Below are 7,693 nucleotides of genomic sequence, written 5' to 3' on the forward strand. Positions count from 1 at the left end.
GTGACCTCAACGGCTGTTTCCCTGGGCTATGTCCAAGCGCATTGGGCTCTCAGCTGTGGTCGGCATTGTATACCATTGTCCGAAGGAGAGGAAACCGCATTCCATAAGCGCCACGTGCCTCACGCTTGCGTACGCTGACCTCTCCCTGGATGCCTGCGCCGCGTGCAGCTGGGCACACACAAGCACACGTGGCAAGGCTGGTTCGATGACGGTGACGAATATTGAGGGGCAAGAAGGCAGCGGAAAGCACGTGTTGCCTCCTTCAACACACAGAAGCGCGAAAACTTCCCACTCTACAAGACAGAGATAGCGACGGCTGTGCGATCCGGTTCGCATTGTGCACTGACGTCGTGCAACATGTGGACGCCTTTGCGCTTCTCCTCCAACGAAAGATTGCCGGCGAGGTCGGGTTCGAACCCTGCTGACCCGGTTCAGTAATCGAGTGTCCTAACCTCCGAGCCATAGCCGCAGAGCCAATTAGAAAGAACCGTAATATCTTAAACACCACTAAAAAGAGCGTGACTGACGCAAACACAGTACAAGGCAGATAAGCGCAAGTGTTACACGCGATGCTCATTCCAGACGAAACGCTAAACGACCAAAGCGCGCACGCGCGAAGAAGGTTAGCTGGCAGGATTGGTTGATTGCCTGATTCATCGATCGATCGATTGATTAACTTTGCTCCTCTGAGAGAGAGAGTATTGCAGGAAGTGTGTATTTTGCGCTCAAACTGTTATCGAACGTTCCACTGCAAAACTACCGTTTTCTACCGCAATTTTGCTGTTGAGACAGGCGAACGCGGTGGACACAGCGAGCGGGAGTCAAGGACCACGCCGCTACTCGTGACGGACACAAGCGGCCCCTGCGGCATCAATGAAATCATTAGATACACACATACGCGCGACAAGAAAACAAAAGAACGAGCGAGCGAGAGAAGCGGAGCCTCCGCCGGAGGCGTATATAATCTCTCCGCTATCTACGCGAAGCTGCTGCAGCTCCGGAATTTACGGCGCCAAAACTCCCACACGGTGGCGGCGTGACTCACCAGCGCGGAACTCGGCGACGCGCGAAAGCCGGCTGACATCTCGCAGGCCCCCTTCCACAGTGCGAGGGACCTGTTCGCGCGCTAGGAAAAAATAAAATCGTGTAATCAGAGCGTCGTTTTCCCGCAGAAAAGGCTAGCACCTATCCGTTCGCTGTGGCGACACTACGGGAAACGGACAGCACACGAATTTGTCAAAGTAGCCCCGCAAACGGTGCTCACTGGATCATACAAGGAAGGTCCCGATTCGCAGAACACATTGCGACAACCTCCGACCAGCCTTAACAGGTTGACTGCGTCTCAAACGTTACACGGTGAGGGCAATCGCGCGGCGACAAGCGGCAATGAACTGGCCTGCCCTCTCCCTCCTTCTCCATCCCCCAGTTTACCTGTTAAGTATATCACAAGTTAAAAACAGTACATTTTGGATCGTTTTGTGCCCCAAGTATCTATACAACAGAATTCGCAGGAAAGAGGCCTCAGCAAAGCCTGACATTGTATTGAGCATCATTGACCTGATGCAACTCAAATCTGAAGCGGCCAAACACCGTTCAAAGCATGCCCTGCAGTCAATGCAATGGACCATTCCTATTAATGAATTCGCGGTAACTTTACTAGCGCGACCTTGCATGCGGGTGGTAGGTGAATCCATAAAATAAAATTAACGGTGATGTCATGGCGATCTATCGACGCCATTGGCCGGAGTGCTTCGTTTGAGGGCTGACTGCCGCTCCATTCTTCAGGTTTACGTCTGACTATATCGATGGATGATGAAACTTTACTTCCAGCGGATATGGACGAGCGACCAGAATGGCCGCCTTTAGCTTAAACGACGTTTTCAGCCAGCTGGATGATCTTAATCTATGTCCCTGGGTCGGAGCTGAGCAGTAGAGCCTCCCAGTGATCACAGACGCGTATGAAGTGGCTCGCCGGTAGAGACTGTGGTCATTTCCAGATCATATGATTTAGATCGGCTTTGGCATCACAATTTTTGCATTTGTCTGAATAGAGTACTTCCAAATATAGGCAGCATGATTGGGGATTTCTCTAAGAAAACAACCTGTTCTTATCGGAATTTAAAGTCACTGAACATCTGCACAGGGTAATGGGCGGAAACGCCAGAGACAGTTTCACAAAGCCCTAAAAACCTGGTGAAGAAGAAAGCCCGGCAGTAGTAGCGAACTTTTAATCAAGAACAGAGAACTCCCCGTTCCACTAAAATTGATATCGCTTCTCGACACCGTAACCGTTCCTATAGGATTCAGCTGGTTACGTACCAGTGCGGTAAAGATGACCAAGCTTGCTAACTCAGCATTGAGAAGTAAGACCTCCTTCAGTACGAAACTGATCCACCTATTCGCCGTGAGAAACGGAAACAAGAAACGAAAAGTGCCTCCCTTTCGTTTCGTGAGTAATGTCCTCCACGAGCACTCTCCGCCCCACATATCGTCTGACTCCGCCTTATTCGCGCTCCCTTCCACTGCACGGTGTATCACCAAGCGCCGGTCACGGCTTCAAGGCAGAACGGCGAGAATCTCCGGATCCCGGTTCCATCGGTAAGAGAAAAACGTACCTGGGCACAGGTGGACGCAAACTTCCCTCTCGTGTTTGCGAGCGGCTCTGGACTGAAGTTGGCCTCGTCAATGCCACGACTGTTGCTGAGTTATGACAAAATTCTTTGCGCGGTTAGTGAGACATCCGCCACATATCGTTATTTCACACTGAAACGTTAACAGCGCAGGATGCGCGCAAGCACGCAGCCAGAGGAGCGTGTGACGACCGTCGACTTTCACGGCCCATCACAGGTGCCGTTGTCAGATGGGAGGAGGTTTGGCTCAACTATCTGCCCGTCATCATTCATACATCATCCGCGGTACCTCCCCCTCCACTCGGATGTCCGGGGGGAGGAGTATTTTGTTTCGGGATGACGGCCGTACCCTGGCAAGGGGGCAGTCGTGTGGTGACACGCACACAGCAGTCACCGAACACTATGCCAACTGTGTTTAAGGTCCCCGCTGTGACAGCAGGCCGAACACAGGGAGACCGGACCTTCTTTGGACCTAGGATGTCCTGAAGGACAACTGTAACCCTAAAGTGCTTCAAGTGTGCTCTCTAAAGCAACCTTTCGCTACAGAAAGAGCGCATCGTATGTAAGTTTCAAAGCTTCAATGCGTTTCACTACAGGCAAGAAACGTACTCCTACAGCTGGCAACAAAAGCCGAGGAGAGAGAACGCCCCTTGCCAACACCACCTAGAAACTAGATGGCCCTGCCCTTGAAAGCAACGCGGACACGAGAGGGGCAGCGGCACGAATCGCATACGTAGACCCAGTCGCGTTCAGTGCAGCCTGCTATCGTTTCAACCTGTTGCAATCTGAAGCGCGCATGGAAAGCAGACGTGACGTATAGGGCTTCAACCGGACATGTATGCGCTCAAAGGCACCTCTGCGGCAACGGGAAAGCGAATCCCCCGTCCATGCCTTCTCCTGACGATCCAGGAGGTCGACACTGAGCCGAACTCAGCAGGCTGCGTGCGAGTTGCAAATGCGAGTGATGACCGCTCACCACGCTATAAATCGGCAGAGCATGATTGATTGATTGACTGATTGATTGAGACTTTAATTTCCACCGATTTAGGAGGCCCTCTACTCCCCACTCCTGGCACGCAGGCCTGATGAACGGGGGCTGGAACCTCCGCGACTGGAAAAGGCAGGGTCTCGCAAGAAGACGCCCGATTTCTAACAGCTGTAGCTAAAATCGATCGCAAAATCACCTAATTTGGGTCCCAGCACACATGTCCGTCCCCGGCAACGAGGCGGCCCATGATTTAGCCCGAGATCTCTACTTCCGGGCAAACGCGCAGCCGCCCGACTGCCAGGCAATGGACGAACGTTTGCAAACCTATAAAGAAATAATCGAAAATTATAGACTAGGAAGACGTCTGATGCCGCCACCGGATTCTAGCTTAAATAATAAAGAGGCCATAGCCTGGCGGCGATTACAAGCCGGAAATTTCCCAAACCCTGTTTGGTTGTTTCACACCAAGGTAGATGAGAGAAAAAATGATAAACGTAAAGCCTGCGAAGCGAGGGGGACCCTGGACCATATACTTTGGGAATGCCCTAAGTCTCCGGGCGCTAGGGACAACATTAAAAATAGAGAAGCCTGGGTAACCCTGCTGCGAAGCGACGTCCCCGCTGACCAGCAAAAAGCCGTCCGCCTGGCGGCTGAGGCCGCGAATAACCAATGTATATTCGGCAGAGCATGGCTACACATATGATGTAAAAAGTGCTCTAGCTGTTGTATAGTATCCATATGCATCATATACATGGTCATGGTCATAGACCATATACACGGTCTTGCCAATTTTCTTCACATATAGGTTAAAAAATTCTGTGCTGCGGCATGACATTTCATGCTGCATAGCCTACGAAGCGATTCCTCAATAGCGCGCCGCCTTCAGCTATGAAGAGTGGGGATAGTATTAACGCGCGTTCAGTTCGAACTTACAAAGGAATGGGTAGATACACTTATGACTCTGTAAAACGGAGAATTTCGAGGGCCAAATGTTTTCGAATGAAGTTTTCGTCCCGTAAAAAAATTTTTCTGCTGCTATTGATGTGCGTGTTTGTTAGCATGTTGGACATAGTGCCGCCCTTCACGGGGCGTGTGGGGAGCCGCAATCGCCGAAACATCGATTTCAACGCATACGGTTGGAGGTACAGGCGCTGTCAAAAGTAAACGGGCGCCAATACTAACAAAAAAAAAACATTAACTTCCTCTCCCTCATTTCATGTGTGCTTCAATAGGCGTACGCCTCCTAGCATGGTCTATTTCGAATTGCACACAAGGACAGTTAATCTCGACCATTATGCTTTGGATTCAAGATTTTCTTTTTTTTTCTTTTTTTTTGCGGAAAGCCCGTTTACTTTTGGACGGCACCTGTCTAGTTGAAGAATCTAATGAAACTGCGCGAGGCAAGACGGAACACGTGGTCAGAGCGCATGATTCTGTCCTCACATCTCGCTCTCACGAATGCTTCCGGTAGCCCCGTTACCCGACTTAAAACCCTTGGACAGACGAATGTGTCTGTCCTGCACGTGTTTCGTCTTGCCTCGAGCTATTTTATTCGATAAAACACCAACCAGCACCTATTCGCCCCCACCTGTCCAGTCTTTTTCACAAATAAGCTACGCACTACGCACTAGGCCAGAAAGTGCGTTCCCCACAACGTACTTCAAAGTGCACTTTTTTGCGAGTGCACTCCACTTGCGGCGTTTAGATTGAGCAAAGTGCACTTGTAGCGAGTGACACTCTACGTAAGTGCACTTAACTTGCGCGCTTGACAGGGGTAGCATGAGTCGGGCTCTTTAAGAGCCCAATGTAAGGAGCATTCAGTTAGAGCACCGCGTAGCGGTGTTTGCATGTTTCCTTAACGTCAGCATCTGCGTCCATTGCAGAGAAGAGTAAGCACATATCAACGCCGGGGTTGAACGCACGCAATGAACTTCATTTTTTTTTCTCGCTTAAAACAGAAAGTTATATTCAAACCTGAGAAATAGATAATTTATTGTTTATCGAATGGACAACATATGGTATCGCCCATGGGGCAGGCCAGAAAGAGGTATCTCCCGACGAGGCCCTGGACCACTGGCCGCAACAGCAGCAGTGCACGTCCAAGATACATGATTGCCGCAAGCGTACAACTATAACAAACATCACCACTCAAACAAGTACACCCAACATGATTTTGGAACTGAAAACAGGAAAACATGTGGAAAAATTGACATTGTCACACAGTTTTGAAATACGAACACAACATTTTTATGACCTATGTGGATCAGTCAAGTACACTACTCTGCATCGATACGTAACTGCAAAAAAAAAAAAAATAATGCCAAATTCGCACAGTTTAATTTGTAGAATATGGAGGCAAAATACATTTTACTTCTGGAAAAAAATTTTGATAGGGTACAAAAAGTATCATCTTTTTTTAGTTGTTTTTTTTTTGTGTTATGCTTCCACTTGCAAACGTAAGATGGCGGCTGAAAAAAAAAATCGCCAAGAACAAGTTGGACATGTTCGTCATAGTAACGCAATATATATGACGCGATTTTTTTTTTTTCAAAGGAATCGAAGATGGTCGAGAGCGCATCCTGGATCAGTTGGCGTGGAGTGACCTACCATAATTTTGAAACAAATGTCGGGAAACTGCCGCCCCAAGGAGGAGCCGCCAGTGCTGAGTAAAAAATTCGTAGAAGGCACTTATATCTTTCTTAGGTGCAGTAAGGCGAAAGCCTTTCCTGCGACTCTTTGCATTCTTTTGCCACTTCATCACTCTCTTGCTTTTTTTTTTTTGCCTTCTCACTTCTACCTTTTCCTCCTTCTTTAGTTTTTTTTTTTGCTTCTTTCTCTTTTACTACTTTTTTGCTATTTTACTCTTGACCGAATGTTTTATATGTAACGCAATGACGAGGATTAATATTAATGTTTTGCAACGTTTTGACACTTTTTTTGCACAATTTAGACGTCCGTGGCTGTTTTGACGCTAGCACACTATACCGACGCCCTTGGCTATTTTCGATGTTGAATTTCCTTTTGTTTCTCGAATTATTTACCACACATTAACGAGCTTTTGCACATAGACATTTTCGCCCTGTACATCATACAATCACTCATCTACTCATCAATCAATTGACTGAGACAAAGACGGTGTGACACCCTCCGCTGATGCACAAATCCTGTCCACACTCACGAGCCTATGAAGGCTTTCGCCTTACTATAGACGAATCACATGCACAACACTGTCTCAAGGGTCGGTGCCGTCAGTCGCGGCCGGACTGTGTCAATGGATTATGACGTCATATAGATCTTGCTTCACACGGCTGCTGGGCGATATTTACTTAGGATCCCTTTTCTCGTAATGGGACACGTAAGGTACAATAACAGAGCAGAGGTTGCAATGTCGCCATATATATCTGGACATAATTCCCAGACGACTGCAAATCGACCAATTGTGGAGCGAGGAAATGCAGAAAATGCCTACTATTCGAAGCGGTCGCGACAATTAAGTATTTTCTAGTGGCAATAAGTTCCGCATTTCACGAGTACAGGGTTATTGACAGCGGATGAAGGAGCCAGTTCTGAATTGCTCCGTTACCCGTCGAGGTGAGATCAGAAGATCGCGGCACGCAAAACAAGGCGTCGCACATAGCCGATAGCGAAAAAGAAAGAGGACCACATTCTTCAAGCTATTATTGCGACAGTAGTGCAATACACTATGTCACTGCGCTTGGTAGTTGAAGTCTTACACATGCCCATTGAAGATTCTTTGATTATTCACTGATGTTAAACCTGCTTGAAAAGAACGGAAAGAGATATCTTCTAACCGGAAATGACGGACGCGTCTGCCAGGAACGCGCTCTCCGGAATGATCGCAACGCGAAGCTGCAGTCTCGGCATACCTGCGTTAACCCTAACTGGGCAAGCAACAAGATCCGGCAGCCTGACCCTCCACAAGGCAGCGCGGTTACGCGGGAAGTAACAGGAAAACAATGTCGGGGCAGCCAGGTAGAAAAGCAGAAACCACAAAAGCCGCACAACTATCTCAGCCGGCTACACAGGGAGGGGGACTACGGGGGAAAGGGCGTTC

The 7,693-nt window shown here is 48.7% G+C and overlaps 1 protein-coding gene across 1 annotated transcript in view; it reads right to left on the bottom strand.

Moving 5' to 3' along the window:
- The window catches only part of LOC146174209 (PIH1 domain-containing protein 1-like), an 84,325-nt gene that overhangs the window by 20,820 nt on the left and 55,812 nt on the right, over positions 1-7,693 (bottom strand). The window lies entirely within an intron of this gene.

The sequence above is a fragment of the Amblyomma maculatum genome, chromosome 11 (genome assembly GCF_055883805.1).
Source record: "Amblyomma maculatum isolate TAMU_Amacu chromosome 11, ASM5588380v1, whole genome shotgun sequence".
Lineage (NCBI taxonomy): Eukaryota > Metazoa > Arthropoda > Arachnida > Ixodida > Ixodidae > Amblyomma > Amblyomma maculatum.